Source organism: Physeter macrocephalus, chromosome 15, assembly GCF_002837175.3.
Source record: "Physeter macrocephalus isolate SW-GA chromosome 15, ASM283717v5, whole genome shotgun sequence".
NCBI classification, from domain to species: Eukaryota; Metazoa; Chordata; class Mammalia; order Artiodactyla; family Physeteridae; genus Physeter; species Physeter macrocephalus.
This window is the reverse complement of record NC_041228.1, coordinates 47,517,841-47,541,413: the sequence shown is the minus strand read 5'-3', so window position 1 is coordinate 47,541,413 and position 23,573 is coordinate 47,517,841. Positions and strand designations below refer to the sequence as shown.

Sequence of the window (23,573 nt, the reverse complement as noted above, 5' to 3'; positions counted from 1 at the left end):
CTGAATCATGAGCCATGAAAACAATGGTTCCCATTGAACAGGTTATATTATATCTTAGGACAAATAGGCAAAAAAAGCTGCATATACACAGTACACTTTAAATATGCAAAAATCTAAGATCATGAAGTAAAATTTTTAAAAAGATAAACTCAATACATGGTTCTTCCCCCTACACTGTTGGTGGGAATATAACTTGGGGCAGCCACTATGGGAAGCAGTATGGAGGTTCTTCAAAAAATAAAAGTAAAGTTGCCATATGATCCTGCAATCCCCCTCCTGGGCACATACCCAGAGAAAACTACGATTTGAAAAGATACACGCACCCCAATGTTCATAGCAGCACAATTTATAATAGCCAAGACATGGAAGCAACCTAAATGTCCATCGACAGATGAATGGATAAAGATGTGAGATATATTTTTATCAACATATACGCACAATGGAATACGACTCAGTCATAAAAATGAATGAAATAATGTCATTTGCAGAAACACGGATGAACCTAGACATTATCATACTAAGTAAGTCAGAGTAAGTCAGAAAGAGACAGACAAATACTATAAGATATCGTTTATATGTGGAATCTAAAATATGACACAAATGAACTTATTTGCCATGGAGAAACAGACTCACAGACATAGAAAACAAACTTATGGTTACTAAAGGGGAAAGGGGGTGGAAGAGGGATAAATTAGGAGTTTGGGATTATCAGATACAAACTATTATATATAAAATCGATAAACAACAAGGTCCTACTGTATAGCACAGGGAACTATATTCAATAACTTGTAATAAACCATAATGGAAAAGAATATGAAAATATGATTCACTTTGCTATACACCAGAAACTAACACAACATTGTAAATCAATTATACTTCCATTTTTTAAAAAAAGACCTGGTTCTTCTATTTATTGTTGTATGACATTATGAGAATTGCTTCACTACCTTGAGCTTCCATTTCCTCATCTGTTATCCTGCAGCATTTAATCACAATTTGTAATTTGTGCTTTTGTTCACCTCCCTCAGTAGAATATAAACTGCACAAAGATAAGGATCATTCCTGTCTTAGCTCTCTATGGTATCCGCATCACCCATCACTGGGCTTAGCCTATTATAGAGATTCAAAAATATTGAAAAACTAACTTAAACCCTATAAATACAATCTAATCATAAGACTGTTTTAAGAACAAAATGAGATAGTGCACATCCAGCTGTTTCATAAACTGTAAAGTATTGTAAAAAATAATATAGTTATTAACCAGATAAATGTTTCAATCAAGTCTTCCTGAATTTATAAAAAGTAAAGCAAAGTCTTATTAACTCTGCACTATAATTAGCATTGTTGAGTTACTTAATCTTTTTAAGCCACAGCTGGACATCCTAAAATGGAGACAGCCTACTTCATCCTAATATGAGAATAAAATTTAAAAGTGTAGGTGTGGTAAACTGAATAATTTCCCCCAATGTCCTAATTTCTACAATCTATGAATTTTACCTTCTATGACAATAGGGACTTTGCAGATGTGATCAAGTTAAGGCTCTTGAAATAGGGAAATTATCCTAATTTCTCAGGTGAGCTCACTATAATCCCCAAAGTCCTTCTAAGAGGGAAGCAGGAGGTCTCACAGTCAGAGGAGAAGGTGATATGATGAAAGCAAAGGTTGGAGTGATATGTTTTAAAGATCAAGGAAGGGGTCACAACCTAAGGAATACAGGCAGCCAGTAGAAGGTGAAAAAGGCAAAGAAGGGGATTCTCCCCTCAGAGCCTCCAGAAGGAACCAGTCTTAAAACTTCCTGGCTTTAGCCCAGTGAATCTGATTTCAGACTTCTGACTTCTAGAACTATAAGACAGTAAATTTGTGTTGTTACCAAGTTTTTTTTACCAAGTTATTTTTATAAACACAGTAAGAAACTAATATAGTATGTCAAGTTGGATATAGTTGTGATGCAGTACACAAGAATAATATATTAGGTTTTTATGTTTGAGAAAATAGTGTGAATGGATCCCTATGTTCAAAGAAACTGTGCAGCAGACACTGAATGCTATAATTTTTAAAGGATTGACTGCTTAGGCCTTTGATGTTGTTAGAAGATTACTACAAGGACAGGACCTCTCTGACAAAGACATTTTGGAATTAAAATTTAGGCCCCCATGTGTTATAGTATATGTTTTTTGTACATTGGCTCATTGTGGTTGATACAATTATCTCCATTTTATGTATAAGAAAACTAGTTCAAAGGGATCAAGTAACTCACCCAAGGTGAAACCCATGTGTAAGTGGAAGAGCCATGGCTGGAGACTAGATTTTTTTGGTGGCAATTTGGCTTTGGAATCATGAAAGCCTCTGCAGAACAAGCTGAGAGTAATAAGCAAAACTCGCTTTGTCCTGCTTCCTGCTCTATCATTAGATGCCTGAGGATTTCTCATGCACTCTATCTCTATAGTACCTATACAGAACAAAATGAAATTGGGCTTCTTCCTAGAGTCGAGAGTGTCAAAGATTGCAGATTTCTCTATGGACATTAACTTATAAGATATTGAATTAGAGGGCTCTTTATTCTGTTCCATAGTTAAACTTTAAAAAAAAATAAAAATTCACAAATGGATTCATCATTCTTTTTGGACTTTGCTAGGAACTTGCTGGGTTGGACAAATCTCAACATATCAATAAATTTTATCTTTTTCTTAGTCTTTCTCCCTTTATTTTTTTTTTAATTTTATTTTTTCTCCTTTATTTTGTATGTGTGTAAAGAGAGTTAATTTGCAGCTGATCTGTGACAGCTCTGTGCTTATCTCCAGGCACTCCTGGAACCATGGATCTGATAAGGGTGGCCAAAATAGTGGTGAAATACACTAGTTGATGATTTGTAACATGTTTTTTAAAGTATCAAAGTCCTTTGGAAGCACACTGTACCAGCTTGTCTGTATTGTTTACAGAAAGTTTACAGACTAATGTCATGCACTTGTTTCACCTTACTACATAGACTCATTTTGCGCTATATTACCAGTGAGATATAAAAGATCCCTCAGGGACTTCTCTGGTGGTCCAGTGGTTAAAATTTCATGCTTCCAATGCAGGGGGTGTAAGTTTGATCCTTAGTCTGTGAACTAGGCTCCCACATGTTGTGCGGCCAAGAAATTTTTTTTTAATAAAATTAAAATTAAAAAATAAATAAAAGATCCCTCAGTAAACTTATGCCTTGGCTTCACACACCTTGGTAGATTGTGGTCCAAAGAGTGTGTGTCCTGTGAAACTGAAAGAGGACCCTGAAAGCTGCACCTGGACATCTCAAATCTTCACGATGTTTGCCTGCACTTTCTTCTCTTGCTGTTTTGTGTCCTTTGCCTTTATTAGAGGCTTATGAAAATATACTTTGTGGAATCTTATAAGTCCTTTCAATTATATGACTATATAATTGCTGCAGTATATATTTTGGTACACTATAACAAAGCCCAGAAAAAAACAATGGATTTTGTTACTTTTAAGAAAGTAAGTGTTAATAATGTGTTTCACGTATGTCCACGGCTTGAAACCTGCCACCCATTCAAGGATGTCAAAGCCGTTTTCCTTTAATTTATTGGTTCTTTCTCAAGCATTTAGTGAGCATCTACTATGTGTAAATACAATCCAAAGGTACTTTACCTACATCCTTTCTCTACAAATCTCTTTTACACCTTAAACAAAACACAGTATTTGAGCTCCCATATCATTTGACTAACATTAATATTAACATTTGACTCATACTCCAGAGACAAATAGCAGATTATATTTAACCTAGTGAAATTTGTTCTGCATAAGGAAGTAGATTTATTAAATTTAGGGATTTTGAGCCCTCTTTTTTGTTCTATGTCTAAAACTTTTTAAGAAAAGATGTATATAATTGAGAAATGAGAGCCAAACCTCCATGATTTCCTAAGAATTATATTTTCTGAAAATTAGTTTTCCTTCCAACTTAATCAAATTTGGCTCAATGAGAGCCAAATTTTTCTCACATCTATGTCTTATCGTTCTTTAAAATGTGAATACTACCAATATTGGGGGCACCAAGTAACGGCACATCCTGTCACCAAAGAATGACTTCATTGATTTGGTGGCCTGGTGAAACAAAATATCAGGGTGGTGGATCGTAAGTTGCTCTCTGGATACAAGACATTCTATTTGCCAGGGTCTCATAATATGTTAGATCTCTTCTCTCATTCATGTTAAGAAGCTTCATGGCATAATTCATTTTGTGGCTCCAGGCTAGTGAGAGCAAACTGTATTTCCAGTCCTTCACAACATACTTTCTTTTGTTGTCAGGTTATTGTACGTGTTTTTTCTTCTGCCTAAATACTAGTCCTTCCCCATTATTCTTCTTGTCTTCCTTCCAAATTATTCAGCCAACATCTACTTATACTTCAGATCTCAGCTTAAATACATTTCCTTCAGAATGTCTTCCTGACTCCTTAAAGACCTCTGTCTCATATGTTTCAACAGTTCCCTCTACTTCCCCTTTCATAGTATTGTCACTCTTTCTTGCAATTAGCTGTTTAATCTTCTCACTTCACCCTTTAAATCATAGACCCCATCAACTTCACATTGTTGAAGATTAGCACCTAGGATAATGCTGGACATATGGCCTTAAACGTGTTGGCTAATAATTTATCTAAGCTTTCTTTCTCTTCCGTTCAGTGAAAATAATATACCCTTCTCAGTGTGAGATTATTTTAGTAACAGTGCTATGAAAAATAAGAAACTGTATAAATTTGCATACACATGCATTTATATGCATAGGTGCTACGAGAAAGGCAAACTAAATAACTCTTTTCTTTGACAAGTGATAATGGGTAAGCTGTGCTAAAACTGAAAAGTTTAAACACCTCATTACCACTCTGTAAAGCCTCCTTTTATCAAGCAATATCCCCAAACCAGTGTTGACTCATATTCTCATCTTACTCTTCAACTAAGCATTTCCCCTTTGTTCAGTGTCCATCACCCCAAACACTGAGAAAGTTTAGCACCACTGTTTCCAACTTTTAAAAAATAAATTATTTATTCATTAGCAGCTCAATTGGTCACTCCTATTTAAACCAATTTGATGATCTTTGTAGATTTTTTTCAAGGGAGCTCACAAAACTACATAGGGTCAAAATCTGATCCATGATGGTAATTTTTGTGGTGACAACTACTTTAAGCCATATAAGTAATAGTTAACTTTAAGTGCTTACTGTATACCAGGTTCAGTGTTAAATATTCTACATGAATTTTCTCATTGAATTCCCACAACAAATCTATGAGGTAGTTACTATTGTTCTTCTCAATTTAAAGATTAGAAAATTGAGACTCAAGAAGAATTAAAGGGAGGTGGTATCAAGATGGCAGAGAAGAAGGATCCTGAAATCACCTCAACCCATGAATACACCAAAACTACAACTACATATAGAACAACTCTCATAAAGACCTGAATCAGGTTAGCAGAATGGACAATCTACAATCAAAGATATAAAGAAAGAACAACATGGAGTCTGGTAGGAGTGGAGGAGAAGCAGTCTAGTTGGGACCCACACTGGTTGTGGATGATTCAGAGGAGAGAGATATCTCAGGCCTGGGGATCCTCCCTAGGGAGCCCCACATTGGGCACCCCAGCCCTGGGGTCCAGCACTGGGAAGATAAGCCCCACTGGCAGGTTTGAAAACCAGTGGGACTTACTGGAGGTCTGTAGTAAACTGAGACTCTGCTCTTGAAGAGCACATGCCCAGACTAGCTTGCTCCCAGTTCCAGCACAGAAGCAGCAGATTAAAAACTGCCTGGTGCTCTGGCCAGGCTGCCAGGACCACCTTGGCAAGCCACCCAACCCACACCAGGCTCTGCCTCCAGTCAGTCCTGCTCCAGCCCCAATCCACACCAAGGTAGTCAAAGACCTTCACACCAGGGAGAAGCCAAAGTTTACTCTGGGCACCTGCTCCAGCACCTCAGGCCTGGCCTTGCCCCCAGCTATGGCAGTCATTGCCTATTAGCAAAGAAGGAGCTGCTCATTGTTCCAGGCTTCAGCTCCAGCCCCTTGGGGTCCAGCCTAACCCCCTGCCAAGGCAATGACCTCTACTGCACCAGGAAAGAAGCCCTGATTCACGTCAGGCACAAATGCTAGCCACTCCAGTTTCAGCCCTAGGCCCCCACCAAAACAATGACTACCAACACACCCCAGAAGACACAGCCCATGCTCACCCTCCCACAAGAACCAGTGGGCACAAACAGACTGCATAGGAATGCTTCCACTAAGGACATACCTTCAGGAGCAGGATAGGGAACTGTTTTTCCTAATATCATAGAGACAAACAATGAAAGTCAAAAAAATGAGAAGATAGAAGAATATTTTCCAAAAGAAAGAACAGATAAAACCCCAGAAAAAAAAATCCTAGTGAAAGAAAAATAAGTCATAAAAATGCTCACTGAATTTGGGAAAAGAATAGAGAAACACAGTGAGAACTTCAACAAAGAACTAGAAAATATTTTTTTAAAGCATCAATCAGAGCCGAAGAATAACAATAACTGAAATTTTAAAATACACTAGAAAGAATTCACAGAAGATTAGGAGATAAAGAAGAATACATAAGTGATCTGGAAAACAAAACGTGGAAATCACCCAATCAGAACATCAAATAGAAAAAATATTTTAATGAGGATAGTTTAAGAGGCCTCTGGGACAACATCAAGCACACTAACATTTGAATTGTAGGGCTCCCAGAAGGAGAAGAGAGTGAGAAAGGATCAGAAAACATATTTGATAAACAATGACTAAAACTTTCCTAGCCACAAGAAGGAAACCAATGTCCAGGTCCAGGACACAAAGAGAGTCCCAAACAAGATGAACCAAAGGAGAACCATACCAAGACATATTATAATTAAAATGTCAATGTTAAAGATAAAGAGAGAATTTTAAAGGCAGCAAGAGAAAAACAAAGAGTCATACACAAGGGAAGCCCCATAAGGCTATCAGCTGATTTTTCAAAAGAAACATTGGAAGCCATAAGGGAGTGGTGTGATATATTTAAAGTACTGAAATGAAAAATCTACTAACAAGGATACTCTATCAAGCAAGGTTGTCATTCAGAATTGAAGGGAAAATAAAGAGTTTCCCACAGAAGCAAAAACTAAAAAGTTCATCACCACTAAATTGGCCCTACAATAAATATTATAGTGTCTTCTTTAACAAGAAATAAGAAATAAGAAAAAAATCTCACTGACAAAGATAAATATACCATAAAAGCAGTGGATTGACCACTTAAATAAGCTAGTACTAAGGTTAAAAGACAAAAATCAAGTATAACGACAATAAACAGTTAAGGGATACACATAAAAGTGTATATGTGAAACCAAATCATGAAATGTGGGCAGGGAGTATTAGTAAAAAAATGTAGAGCTTTTAGAATGTGTTTGAACATAAATGACTATCAGTTTAAAACAAATAGATATAAATACAGGTCGATATACAGTAAGTCCCCTACATACAAATGAGTTCCTTTCTGAGAGCACGTTCGTAAGTTCAATTTGTTTGTAAGTCCAACAAAGTTAGCCTAGGTACCCAACTAACACAATCGGCTATATGATACTGTACTGTAATAGGTTTATAATATTTTTCACACAAATAATACATAAAAAACAAACGCAAAAAATAAAACATTTTTAATTTTACAGCACAGTATCCTGAAAAGTACAGTAGTACAGTACAACAGCTGGCATACAGGGTCTGACATTGAGTGAACAGGCAAAAAGAGTTACTGACTGGAGGAAGGAGAGGAGATGGGAGATAGTAGAGCTGAAGGATCATCAGCCATAGGAGACAGAGGGCAAGCTGCAATTTCACTCATGCCTGATGTTGATGGCACAGGTTCTGGCTCCTTGCTGGATTCAATTTTATCTACCCTCTTGAAAAAATGACCCAGTGATGTCTGCATAGTATCTTTTTTTTTTTCTCATCATAGATGACACCGTAGCACTGGATTGCATTCTGAATGGCTACTGTGACCTTTGTGTACCATTCTGTGTTCCAGTCCAGTGCTTCTAAAACTAACAGTGCCTCCTCAGATAAAGAAAATCCCCCTGCCATTTCCTGAATCGTGAATTTCTTTGGTGCTTCACTTCTTCTTCTTCTTTCTCTCTTTGTCCTTTCTCTGGGCCTCCAATTCCATCAGGTCTTCATTAGTAAGCTCCTCATCTTGCACAGCAAGAAGTTCAGTAAATTCATCCTGTTGCAGATCTAGCTCCAGCTTCTCACTGAGAGTCACTAAGTTCCTGAAGGCCTCTTTGGACTCTTCATCTACCTTCTCAAATCCACGAAAATTGTGAACAAACGGAGGACAAAGTTCTTCCGAACCCCATTCATGGTGACAGCCGTAACCTCACGTCAAGAAAAGTCAATGTTTTTCATGGCCTTGTAGATGTTATAGTCCTTCCAAAATTGTCACAAGGTTGTTCCTGATTTGTCACTTGCCTTTAATGCCTGATGAAAAATGTGACATAAATAATATTTCTTGAAAGTCACTATAACTCCCTGGTCCATAGGTTGGATGAGCAATGTAGTATTCAGTGGCAGATGCACTACTTTGAAATTGGGATGAAAGTCTTCCATGAGTGGAGGGTGGCCCAGAGCATCATCAAGAAGCAAAAGAATGTTGAATGGGATTTCCTTCTCCAAGCAATATTTCTCTACCTCTGGGATAAACTGGTGGAAAAACTAGTCCTGGAAAATGGCCAGTGAAACCCAGGCTTTGGGGTTACTCTTCCACACAACAGGAAGAGAGTCCTTGGCTATATTTTTAAGGCTCTTGGGTTCTCTGAATGATAAATTAGGAGAAGCTTCAGCTTTATATCATCAGAAGCATTGCCACCAAACAACAGAATTAGCCTATCATTTTCTGCTTTAGAGCCTGGCATCAACTTTCCCTCCTTACTGATGTAACTTCGGTCTGGCATCCTCTTTCAGTACCATCCTGTCTCAACCACATTAAAAACCTGCTTGGGTAAATACGTGCCTTCATCAATAATTTCTCAGTGTTTCAGGAAATTCCTGGGCAGCTACTGTATCTGTACTCACTGCCTTGCCACTTACTTTTTATGTTGTGAAGGTTGGCTCTAGCCTTGAAACAATGAAAACAACCATGGCTGGCATTAAAAGATGCGTTCTCTGATTCTTCACCGTGCATCTTCTTCAAGTCTTCATAAAGGCTTTTAGCTTTCTCTTGAATCAGCAGTAAGCTGAGCAGGACTCAATGCTGATGCTGATCCTGCATCCACACACTGACAAGTTTCTCCATCTCCTCCATCACTTTTCCATGCTTCTTTGCTCTTATTGTCAACATCATCTGCAGAGCAGACTTCACATGTTCCATGATCTTGTCCTTGTTCTTTAGAATTGTGCTGATGGTTGAACCATTCATGTTATAAGAATGAGTAACGTCTACCATATTTTTGCCTCACTCCACTCTCTCAATTATTTTCACTTTGTTTCCATCATTATTGCTTGGTGCTTCTTAGCAGCACCAGCTACATCACTGCTGCTTTTACATTTGCTTCTGGACATCCTGGGCTTGAAATAAAGATACCATACTACTGTACTCTATACAGTACTGTACAGTAAAGTACATAAAAGCACAACCACTTGTAGAGGATACATGCACGTGACAATGTACACCAGACACGTGAACTACTTATGTGATTGGATATGGAAACACACTTTCACATCTTTGAAAGTTTGAAACCTGAAGGTTTGTATGTAGGGGACTTACTGTATATGAACCTCATGTTAACCACAAATCAAAAACCTACAAGAGATACACACACCAGAAAAAAAAAGGGGAAGAGAGAGAGAGAGGGAGAATGGAACCCAAATATAATACTAAAGAAAATTATCAAAACACAAAGGAAGATACTGAAAAAAGAAAAGAACAGAGAAGAACTACAAAAACAACCAGAAAACTAGTAACAAAATGACAATAAATACATATCTATTAATAATCACTTTAAATGTAAACGGACTGAATGCTCCAGTCAAAAGACATATGGTGGGGACTTCCCTGGTGGTGCAGTATTTATGAATCTGCCTGCCAATGCAGGTGACACGGGTTCAATCCCTGGTCCAGGAAGATCCCACATGTCGTGGAGCAACAAAGCCTGTGCACCACAACTACTGAGCCTGTGCTCTAGAGTCCATGAGCCACAACTACTGAGACTGCATGCCACAACTACTGAAGCCCACATGCCTAGAGTCCGTGCTCCACAACAAGAGAAGCCACCGCGATGAGAAGCTGCAACTAGAGAAAGCCCGCATGCAACAACAAAGACCCAATGCAGCCAAAAATAAATAAATAAATAAATAAATAATTTTTTATAAAGACATATGGTGGCTGAATGGATTAAAAAAAACAAGATCCATCTATATGGTGCCTATAAGAGACCCACTTCAAAGCTAAAGACACAAACAGACTGAAAATAAGGGGATGGAGAAATATATTCCATTAAACAAACTGAAAAGAAAGCTGATACAGCAATATCAGAAAAAATAGACTTTAAAACAAAGTCTATAACAAAAGACAAAGAAGGGCATTATATGTTGATAAAGAGGTCAATCCAAGAAGAAGATATGATAGTCTTAAATATATATGCACCTAATATAGGAGCACCTAAATACATAAAGCAAACATTAACAGACATAAAGGGAGAAATTGAGAGCAATGCAATAATAATAATAGACTTTAATACCCACTTACATCCATGGATAGACCATCAAGACAGAAAATCACTAAGAAATCAATGGCTTTAAATGACACATTAGATCAGTTGGGCATAATATTGACAAAACATTCCACCCTAAACAACAGAATAAACATTCTTTTCAGGTACACATAGAACTTTCTCTAGGATAGATCACTGCTAGGCCACAAAACAAGTCTTAAAATTTTTAAGAAGATTGAAATTATATCAAGCATCTTTTCTAATCATAAGAATATGAAACTAGAAATCAATTACAGGAAGAAAACTGGAAAAAACACCACCATGTGAAGAGTAAACAGCATTCTACTGAAACACCAATAGGTCAATGAAGAAATAACAAAAAAATCAAAAAAATACCAAATGACAATAGAAGCACAAATGAAAATAGAAGCATAACTTCCAAAATCTATAGGACCACAAAAGCAGTTCTAAAAGGAAATTTATAGCAATACAGGCCTACCTCAAGAAACAAGAAAAATCTCAATTTATCATCTAAATGAATTAGAAAAAGAAGAACAAACAAAGTCCAAAGTCAGTAGAAGCAAGGAAGCAATAAAGACCAGAGCCAAAATAAATAGAGACACCTCCCCAAAAATATATATATGTATATAGAAAATATTAATGAAACTAAGAGACGGTTTTTTTGAAAAGATAAACAAAATTGATAAACCTATAGCCAGACTCATCAAGAAAAAAAGAGATGACCCAAATACGTAAAATTAGAAATGAAAGAGAAAAAGTTACAACTGATATCACAGAAATACAAACAATCATAAGAGAATACTATGAAAAGTTATACACCAACAAATTGGACAACCTAAAAGAAATGGATAAATTCCTATAAACATACAATCTTCAAGACTGAATCAGGAAGAAATTGAAAATCTGAACAGACAAGTTATTAGTAATAAAATTGAATCTGTAATCAATAAACTCCAAACAAATGAAAGTCCAGGACCAGATGCTTCACAGGTGAATTCTACCAAATATTTAAAGAAGGGTTAATACCAATCTTTCTCAAACTCTTCCAAAAATTTGTAGAGGGGGGACACTTCAAAACACATTCTTCAAGACCGGCATCACCCAGATACCAAATCCAGACAAAGACTCTACAAAAAAAGAAGACTACAGGGCCAATATCCTTGATGAACATAGGTGCAAAATTCTCAACAAAATACTAGCAAGCCAAATTCAACAATATGTAACAAGGGTTATACATCATGATCAAATGGGGTTTATTCCAAGGATGCCAAGATGGTTCAATATTGGCAAATGATTCAACCTGATACACCACATTAACAAAACAAAGATAAAAATCACATGATCATCTCAATAGAGGCCAAAAAGCATTTGGCAAAATTCAATATCCATTCATGATAAAATTTCTCAACAAAGTTGGTACAGAGGGAACATACGTCAATATAATAAAAGCTATTTATGACAAACTCACAGCTAACTTTATACTAACTGATGAAAATCTGAAAGCTTTTCCTCTAAGATCAGGAACAAGGGAAGGATTCCCACTATTGCCACTGGTATTTAATATAGTATTTGAAATTCTAGCCATAGCAATCAGACAAGAAAAAGAAATAAAAGGCATCCAAAAGAGAAAATAATGTCACTATTTGCAGATGGCATGATACTACATATAGAATACCAATAAATTATTAGAACTAATAAATGAATTTAGTAAAGTTGCAGGATACAAGATTAAAATCAGAAATCTGTTGCATTTCTAGACACTAATAATGAACTATCCAAAAGAGAAATCAAGAAAACAATTCCATTTAAATTCCCCTCAAAAAGAATAAAATACCTAGAACTAGATCTAACCAAGGAGGTGAAAGACCTGCACTCTTTAAACTATTAGACATTGATGAACGAAGCTGAAGGTGATACAAGTAAATGGAAAGACATCCTGTGTTCATGGATTGGAAAAATTAACATTGTTAAAATGTCCATACTACCCAAAGCAATATACAGATTCAAGGCAATCCTTATCAAAATACCAAAGACAGTTTTCACAGAACTAGAACAAATAATCCTAAAATTTATATGGAACCACAAAAGACCCTGAATTACCAAAGAAATCTTGAGAAAAAAGAACAAATCTGGAGGTATCACACTTTCTGACTTCAGACTATACTACAAAGCTACACTAATCAAAGCAATATGATTTTGGCACAAAAACTGACACATGGATCAATGGAACAGAATAAAGAGCCCAGAAATATACCCACAGTTATATGGTAAATTAATCTAAGACAAAGGATGCAAGAATATACAATTGGAAAAAGATGGTCTCTTCAATAAGCGGAAAGCTACATGCAAAAGAATAAAACTAGAACATTTCCTCATACCATATAAAAAATGAACACAAAATGGATTAAAGACTTAAATGTAAGACCTGAAATCATAAAACTCCTAGAGTACAACATAGGCTGTACACATTTTGACATTGGTCTTAGCAATATTTTGGGGGGATTTGTCTCCTCAGGCAAGGGCAATAGAAGCAAAAAATAAATAAATGGGATTTAATCAAACTTAAAAGCTTTGCACAGCAAAAGAAACCATGAACATAACGAAAAGGGAACCTGTGAATGGGAGAAGATATTGCAAATGATATGGCTAATAAGGGGGTAGTATCCAAAATATGTAAATATATCAAAAAACAAACAAACAACCTGGTTTAAAAATGGGCAGAACACCTGAATAGGCATTTTTCCAAAGAAGACATACAGATGGCCAACAGTCACATGAAAATATGCTCAACACCCATTGTTAATCATCAGAGAAATGGAAATTAAAACTACAATGAAATATCACCTCACCCCTGCCAGAATGTCTATCATCAAAAAAACCCGAAAAACAAAAAACTAATGTTGACAAGGATGTGGAGAAAAGGAAACCCTAATACACTGTTGGTGGGAATATATATTGGTGCAGCCACTATGGAAAACAGTATAGAAATTCCTCAAAAAACTCAAAATAGAACCACCATATTATCCAGCAATTCCACTACTGTGTATCTATGTGAAAAAAACAAAAACACTAATTCAAAAAGATACATGCATCCCAATGTTCATAGCAGCATTATTTACAATAGCCAAGATATGGAAGCAGCCTAAGTATCCATCAACAAACAAATGGATAAAGAAGATGTTATATATATATATATATATATATATATATATATATATACAATAGAATACGACTCATGCAAAAAACGAATGACATTTTGCCATTTGCAGCAACATGGATGGACTTGGAGAGTATTATGCTAAGTGAAATAAGTCAGACAGAGAAAGAAAAATACTGTATGATATCACCTATGTGTGGAATCTAAAAAATACAACAAACCAGTTACTATATAAAAAAGAAACAGACTCACAAATATCAAAAACAAACTAGTGGTTACCAGTGGGGAGAGGAAAGAAGGAGGGGTGAGATAGGGGTAGAGGACTTAGAGGTACAAACTACTATGTATAAACTAAATAAGCTACAGGGACATATTGTACAACACAGGGAATATAACAATAGCTTATAATAAATATTAATATAAATGGAGTATAACTTTTAAAAATTATGAATCACTATGTTGTACACCTGAAACTTATATATTATTGAATATCAACTATGCCTCAATTTTTTAAAAAAAGTTTTTAAAAAATGAACAAATATAACAAAAGAGAAACAAATTCACAGATACAGAGAACAAACTAGTGATTACCAGAGGGGAATGGGGTGGGGGAATGGCAAAATAAGTGAAGGGGGTAAAGAGGTACAAATGTATAAAATAAGATACAAGGATGTAATCTACAGCAAAGGCAATATAATCAGTGTTTGTATGGAGTGTAATCTATAAAAATATTGAATTACTATGTTGTACATCTAAAACTAATATAATATTGTAAGTCAACTATACTTCAATTAAAAAATAAAAGAAGAGGAATTATTAAGGGACTTGGATAAGATCACCCTATTAGTAGAGTACAAATCTGGGGCTGAAACCAAGGCAATCTGTCCCCACCACCCATCTGATTACCATTAGTATCTCCCAATAATAAGAAAAGTCAAATGTTAGAACTTTCAACTAACCAAATGAGTTTTATCAGTTTTGCAATGTGTTTTACCTCTGGTGGTTGAATATCTTATGAAAATATAAATTTTTATGATTTTCACAGCATATTTTTCTATAAGAAAATGTTTCACCCACAAACATTTTATGGCACGAGTTGGCAGCACTTTGTTTAGAGCTGCAGCATTTGCTTCTACATAAATTTATTAATATTAACATGATGCCAGAAGTACTAAAACTGAACAATCGCTTGGTTCCTTATTTGTTTGTTTTTTTCAAAACTTTTATAGATTTCTTTTTTTAATTAAGGGAGTTCATGCTTCTACTGCACCAACATTTGCTGGCTGGCCTATAAATATCTGAAAGTGTCTGGTGGGTAATTTTAATAACTCAAGATTTTCCACCCCTTTAACAGATGTAGTCAATAGTAAGTTAAACCTCTACATCGTGGTAAATATTTTTAACATTATGAAATATTAATAGAATTAGCAGCTTCCTGTAATAAAGGTATAATATGAAGAGTCACATAAAGAATGTATGCATCTTATTTGTTCAGGCACAAAATTCATGTCTGATGATCTTTTTGCTTGCCTTCCTCACTGCCATGAATGCCCTCAGCAGTCAGGTGAGGAGACCCCGAGGAAGAGGGTTTCTCTGTAGTGAAGACGTCCAATGGGACTCTTCAAAATCATAAACCATACACCCCATGAGAGAGTCAGCATTTAGGCACCTGCCATATAGAAGCTCTCAGTGGCCAATAGGTGTTAGTTATGGAAGCAAAGGCACAAACGGGGAGGGACAAAAACCCTAGGCAATAGAGAAAGGTACATTTATCCTTTTACTCTTTATTCCCAACACAGAAGAGTTAGGCTTTGATAAAGGAAGAGGAGGAAATGTTTCACAATCAGACTTTGTACCATACACACACACACACAAACACACTTCACCTGGATATCACTTAATTATCCTTCAGGACTCAGCTCAGCTCTCTTATCACTCTCTAGGAGCTACCTGTTCTGACCCCCATCCCAATCCTTACCTACCTCTGATCCCCTCACAGCTACCTCCTTAACTCTATGCTAGGTGTCCTTTTCTGGTTCTCCCTTAGCCCACCTCTATCACAGCACTCAGCAGTGCCTACCACACTAAATTCTGTTCATTTTTCTTACCTCTATTCCTCATTAGACTCTAAACTTTTTGAGAGCAGAGGTCATATCTCTTTCATATTTGTATCTCTAATGCTTAATAGAGTGTCTGGGAGTTTAGTAGGTGCTTAAATAATTTTTGAATGACTATTAAGGCAGATGTGGTTTAGGACAATTTTTACCCTAAGGTTTGTCCTTTATTTAAACATGATGATGGCCACACAGCATTTCATCCCAGGGTCTCTTCTCTTTTTATTCTTTCCATAAGTAATCTTACCTATCACTCCCTAGGCTTCAATTGTCACATTTATGACTCAGAATGCGTTTGACTTCCAAATCTATATTACTATTTTTCATCTGAACTCAAAATGGGTACTTTCATTGGGACATTGCCATGTGGATTCTTATTCTAAAACCACTTATTGCTTTCCCCTCAAATTCTTCTCCCTTTCCTACTCTAGTTGACCACATCACCATTCATTTATGCTTTCATGTTGGAGAGCTTGGAATCCTCTTTGATCCCTCCCTCTCTGCCACCATCCTTATCTAATCAGGCACCAAATTCTGTCAATTCTACCTTCTAAATCTTTCAAAATTTCTTCATCTCAACCATTAATCTTTCAGTTCAGATCCTCAATCTCTCACATTGGGCTGTTCTAAAAGCTTCTTAAATGATTCTCCTTAACTCTAATCAAACAACTTTGCAGTCCCTTCTCATAATAATGACACATCCACATCCCTGTTTGGGTACATCAAGTATCATTCTAGAACTGTGGATATAATGGTTTGAAAAAGACACCAAAGTCCCTGCATCTGTGTAGCTTAAGTAAGGATTAAGCTCTTTAGAATCATATACTGGGCCCTTAATGATCTAATGCTAATCTACCTTCCAGCCTTATCTCCTTCCGTTATTCACATCCTATGCTGCTCACAAACTCACTTAAACATTTTATTCTTTCTCAAAACATTTTGCCTTTTAGACATGCTGTTCCCTCTGCCCTGGATTCTCATTTATATACAACCCTGTTTCCTACCTGATAATGTCTACTCATTCTGCAAGATACAATTCAAATGTCATCTCCTCAATGAAGCTTTCCTGGTAGTTAAGCTTTCCTCTTCCATGTGTTCATAAGACTTCATTATGAACTGATCGTTCATAAGACTATCGGTCATGCTATACTGTAATTGTGGATACACACATGTCTGTCTTAGCCCATTTGACAGTGAATACTTCCAGAGAAGACTTAATTATCCTTGTACCTGAGCAGAACCTGACACATTGTTTGTTACATACTAGACCATCAATACTTCTAAATGATGTTGAATAAATATATAGAAAAGTAGAAGAAATTATACACTCTCTCTTACTCCTAACTCAGAAGAAAAAAGAAACATTGGGTCTTTTGATTCTTTAGCTTGAAATTTCAGTCAATTATTACTTAAAATTAATGGCACAACTGAATTTTAACAATACAATGTTTTTTAAAGGCTTATTTTATCAAGTAAGTTATAAACAAATGTCCATTACTTTGTATAATGCACTATAAAGCAATAAATTGCAGACAGAAGACTGAAATTGTCTTTCAAAATAATAAAGGACAGAAATATAGTGAAATATGTGCTGGCCTTACTTAAGCCTTCCTCTGCCATAGCAAACTGAAAGCATTCAGACATGACATATTTCCTCCCTGAGAATCAGATTCATCATCCAGAAACTAAGCAGAATGACCATGGCCCCTTCCACTCTGATAATCAATAGCACTATAATACTCCATAGATTTGCCAGAAATATCACCAGTGCATAAAAATAAATATAAGAGATACAGACAAGAGGAATTCAAGAAGGGACAACCTTGGCTAGAGTAAACATGAATACACAGAAGCAAGCCTTGAATTATGCCAAGGCATCCTGGCTGAAATGCCAACAAGTAAATGCAACTGTTCTAAGTGTGCACAGGAGAAAATAGACAAAATCAGATTGTTGCAGCTTTAAAACATCTTAAGGAATGTGAATCTCACAGGACAAAATCAAATGACACAGAAAGGTAAAGCATTTACCTTAGAAGTATAGGTTTAGGGCTTCCCTTGTGGTGCAGTTGTTGAGAATCCGCCTGCCAATGCAGGGGACACGGGTTCGTGCCCCGGTTCAGGAAGATCTCACATGCCATGGAGTGGATAGGCCCATGAGCCATGGCCACTGGGCCTGCGCGTCCGGAGCCTGTGCTCTGCAACAGGAGAGGCCACAACAGTGAGAGGTCCGCATACCGCAAAAAAAAAAAAAAAAGTATAGGTTTAAAAGAGCCTGCTGATGGCCCCTCCCACCCCCTATCATTTGATAAAATGGATCATTACAAAATGTTTTGATTATGTTTAGTCTCCAAGACTTGCTTCAAGTGATAAAAATTTTTTTAAGCCAAAGCCTGGGATCTTTTTCTTTCTTTGTTTATGAAGGTGAGGGGGGAGATAATACCAGAGGTCTAGTATAACCTAACAATGTAGCTGGATTTGCCAATCTCAAGAATTAGTTGCACATCTAAATATATCTAGGTCAATTTTTCTAATCTCCAGAAGTACATCATTTTGTTTGTTTGAGTTTCGCCTCTTTGTCTCTCAAATGTCATGCTCTGGTACCCTGACAACTGCTCTGTTTTGCCACTCTGTTGGTTTCTAAGCTTCTGCATGTGATCAGCTGTAATCTGAGAAGAGGGAGAACAAATAAAAGATGAAGAACTTACTAGAGCAGAGCAAAGTAGCTGCCAGAGGAAAGATGTGTCACTGCAAGATGCATAAAAGCAGACAATAGAGACAGAAAACTTTTGAAAGAGACGTCTGTTTTAATGAAGATTGGGAACATGTGAAAGATGGATCAGTGGGAATAAGACACTAATCTGCAAGTTTATTTTTATAAATTCTGTGTTCTGATCGTAGGTAATTCCATTCTAATTTAGTCAGAAGGTAATGAATACCTAAAAGCATCAGAGTGTTGACCATGTTTTTTCAAGGAATAGTTTTCTGTATTTAAAAGATACTTTCCCCCAGCTTTATAGTGGTAAAATTGACAAATAAATTGTAATGTATTTAAAGTATACAATGTAATGACTTGATATGCTTATATATAGTGAAAGCATTCCCACTGTTGAGTTGACTAACACATCCATCACCTAACATATTTACCTTTTGTGGGAGGGGGCAGGGGGGAAAACACATTTCTACTCTTAGCGAATTTCAGTTTTACAATACAATGTTATAGACTATAGTTTATAGTCACCATAAAATATATAAGATTCTCAGACTGAGTTCATCTTAAAACATAGTTTGTACCCTTCTAAAAATCTCTCCCTATCTCCCTCACCTCCAGCCCCAGGCAACCACCATTCTGCTCTGTTTCTTTGAGTTTTATGGGGGTTTTTTAGATTCCACGTAGAAGTGATATCATACAGTATTTGTCTTTGTCTGATTAGCTTATTTCATTTAGCATAATGCCCTCAAGTTCCATCCATGTCGTCACAAATGGCAAGATTTTCCTTTTTTTTTTTTAAACATCTTTATTGGAGAATAATTGCTTTACAATGGTGTGTTAATTTCTGCTGTATAACAAAGTGAATCAGCTATACATATACATATATCCCCATATCTCCTCCCTCTTGCGTCTCCCTCCCACCGTCCCTATCCCACCCCTCTAGGGGTACACAAAGCACCAAGCTGATCTCCCTGTGCTATGCAGCTGCTTCCCACTAGCTAGCTATTTTACATTTGGTAGTGTATATATGTCCATGCCGCTCTCTCACTTAGTCCCAGCTCACCCTTCCCCCTCCCCCGGGACTGCCACTATGGAAAACAGTATGGAGGTTCCTTAAAAAACTAAAAATAGAACTACCATACAACCCAACAAACCCACCACTGAGCATATACCCTGAGAAAAACATAATTCAAAAAGAGTCATGTACCAAAATGTTCATTGCAGCTCTATTTACAATAGCCAGGACATGGAAGCAACCTAAGCGTCAATTGACAGATGAATAGATAAAGAAGATGTGGCACATATATACAATGGAATATTATGCAGCCATAAAAAGAAATGAAATTGAGTTATTTGTAGTAAGGTGGATGGACATAGAGCCTGTCATACAGAGTAAAGTAAGTCAGAAAGAGAAAAACAAATACCGTATGCTAACACATATATATGGAGTCTAAAAAAAATAAAATAAAATAAATGGTTCTGAAGAACCTAGGGGCAGGACAGGAATTGAGATTTTTCTTTTTTAAGGCTGAATTTTATTTCTATATATCACGACTTCTTTTTCCATTCATCTGTCAATCAACACTTAGGCTGTTTCCATGTCTCGGTTTTTATAAATTATGCTGGTATGAAAATGTAGGTGCATATGTCTTTTCAATTTACTGTTTTGTTTCTTTTGGATACAGTCCCAGAAGTGGGATTGTTGGATCATGTAGTAGTTCTAGTTTCATTTTTTTGAGGATCCTCAATACTATTTTCCATAGTGCCTATACCAGTTTATAACCCACATCCTCACCACCATTTGTTATCTCTTGTCTTTTTATGATGGCCATTCTACCAGGCATGAGGTGATATTGTGGTTTTGATTTGCAATTCTCAATGACTAGTGATGTCAAGGATCTTTTCATGTACCCATTCGTTATTGTATACCTTGTTTGGAAAAATGCCTATTAAAGTCTTTTGCCCATTTTTTAAATTGGATTACTTGTTTTGTTTTGCTATTGAGTTATATGATTTCCTTATATATTTTAGATATTAAGCCCTTATCAGATACATGGTTTGGGAATATTTTTTTCCCATTCTGTAGGTTGTCTTAACTTTGTTGATTGTTTCTTTTGCTGTGCAGAGGCTTTTTACTTTGACATAGCCACACTCGCTTACTTTTGGCTTTGTTGATTATGCTTTAGGTATCACATCCAAAAAATTATTTCCTAGACACATGTCAAGGAATGTTTTTTCCTATTTTTTCTTCCAGAACTTGTATGGGTTTAGGTCTTACATTTAAATCTTTAATCTATTTTAGGTTAATCTTTGTGAGCTGTGTAAGACAGGTATCTAGTTTCATTCTTTAACATTTAAATAGCTAATTTCCCCAGCACAATTTATTAAAGAGGCTGTTTTTTCTCCATTGAGTATTCTTGGCTTCCTTATCAAATATTAGTTGACCATATTTGCTTGGGTTTCCTTCTGGGCTCTTGATTCTGTTTCATTGACTATTTGCTTTTATGCCAGTACCATACTGTTTTGATTACCATAACTTTATAGTGTAGCTTGAAATCAGGAAATGTGTTACCTCCTGTTTTTTTCTTTCCTGGGATTGCTTTGGATATTCAGGGTCTTTTGTGATTTCATATAAATTTTAGGATTGTTTTTTCTACATCTGTAAAAAAAATGTCATTGGAATCTTGATAGGAATTGCATTGAATATGTAGGTGACTTTTGTAGTATTGATATATTAACAATATTAATTCTTCCAATCCATGAACACAGAATAACTTTCCATTTATTTGTGTCTTATTTCTTTCATCCATGTCTTATAGTTTGTTATTAATTTTGAGCTATTGTAAATGGGATTGTTTTCTTAATTTCTCATGAGAGCTTGTTGTTAGAGTATAGAAATGCCACTCATTTTTGGATAATGGCTTTGTATCTCATAACTTTACTGAATTCGTTTATCAGTTCTAATAGTTTTTTGGTGGCGTCTTTAGGGTTTTCTATACTTAATATCATGTCATCTGAAAATAGTGTCAATTTTACTGCTTCTTTTCCAATTTGGATGCCTTTTATTATTTATTGCCTAATTTCTCTGTTCAGGACCCCTAACTTATCCATATCTTCTAGGTTGTCCAATATGTTGGCAAATAATTGTTCATAGTATTCTTTTATGATCCTTTGTATTTTGTGGTGTCAGTTGTAACTTCTCCTCTGTCATTTCTGGTTTTATATATTTGAGCCACCTCTTTTTTTCTTGGTAATCCTAGTTAAAGTTTGTCAATTTTATTTATCTTTTCAAAGAATCATCTCTTTGATCTTCCCTGTTATTTTTTTAGTCTCCAGTTAATTTATTTCCACTCTGATTGTTTTTATCTCCTTCCTTCTACTAGATTTGGGCTTCATTTTTTCCTCTTTTTCTTGTTCCTTGAGGTGTAAAATTAGGTTGTTTACTTGAGATTGTCCTTCTTTCTTGAAATAGGCATTTATCACTATGAGCTTCCCTCTTAGAACTGCTTTTGCTGCATGCCATAAATTTTGTCTCGGAACTGTATCTCAATTTTTTCCCAGTTGAATATACTTCAATCAGCTTTTCTCAAACTAGAGTTCTGGGAGAGAATTAAGTCTAACACCCTGAGGCATCTATATGGTAAATGATGAATTGTATTCCCATTTTCATTTGTCTCGAGGTATTTTTTCATTTCTTCTTTGATTTGTTTGTTGATCCATTAATATAATCAGTGGCATGTTGTTTAATCTCCACACATTTGTGAATTCACAGTTTTCTTCTTGTTATTCATTTCTAGTTTCATACCACTGTGGTCAGAAAAGACGCTTGGCATGATTTCAACCTTCTTAAATTTACTAAGACTTGCTTTGTGGCCTAACATATGGCCTATCCTGGAGAAAGTTCCATGTGCACTTGAGGAGAATGTTTATTCTGCTGCTTTGGGATAAAATAGTACATATATGTGTATATATGTATATATATATATATATATCCATCTGGTCTAATGTGTCATTTATATTGATGTTTTCTTATTGATTTTTCTGGCTGGATTATCTATCCACTTATGTAAGTGAGGTATTAAAGTCCCCTACTATTATTGTACTGATGTCTATTTATCCCTTTAGGTCTGTTAATATTTGCTTTATCTATTTAGGTTCTTCATGGCATCTTTATGCAAGCAAAATTCTTACCCTTGAAACATACAATAGTAAAATGAAAATGGCTAACTAAGGCTATGATGAAGTTATTCATAGCAAATATTCCAGAGCAGATAAGAAAAATAATCTTTTGATATTATAAACAAAAATTTAAAAGAGGGAGAATACTTCCAAAAAACAAATCTCATATAGCACAGAGTCCAGACAGATATACATGTGTTTCTGAAATATGTGAATTCCAATTTTTTAAAGATCTTCAGAGTCCATCTTACCCAAAACAAAAGTTAGAGAGAATGTTTCAAGCAACAGAAGATAATACACATATTTTCAATCACTATATCCCTCTGATTTTTTCTAACCTGCTTGTTTAGAATACCTCATTTACTAAACACACGTAGAGTTCAGTATGCCTGAATGAACTAGGGTATCCATGGGGCCTCTGGAGTAATATCTTGTTCTCTCTCTTATCGATCATAAGCCTGATATTTGACTCAATGCATGGGAACCCTCATTCTATTTTTTCTCTGCTAGCATGCCCTAGTCTTCAACCAGAGACTGGAATTTTACCTGGAGTTCATTCCCACTTGCTTAGGGGGCTGAGAGAAAGATCCTGCTCCTGTGTCCATGGAGAGTGCTGTGAATAAATCAGTGTGGTCTTGCCAGACTTCACACCAGCACCCAGAACTTCACCATGCCAAA

The 23,573-nt window shown here is 35.9% G+C and overlaps 1 long non-coding RNA gene across 5 annotated transcripts in view; it reads right to left on the bottom strand.

Moving 5' to 3' along the window:
• LOC112065840 (uncharacterized) overlaps nt 1-23,573 on the bottom strand; it is a 184,135-nt gene that overhangs the window by 82,494 nt on the left and 78,068 nt on the right. For all 5 annotated transcript variants that reach the window (XR_008619534.1, XR_008619532.1, XR_008619533.1 and 2 more), the window contains one exon: nt 18,035-18,201. This is a non-coding gene — a long non-coding RNA (uncharacterized lncRNA). The remainder of the gene's footprint in view (nt 1-18,034; nt 18,202-23,573) is intronic.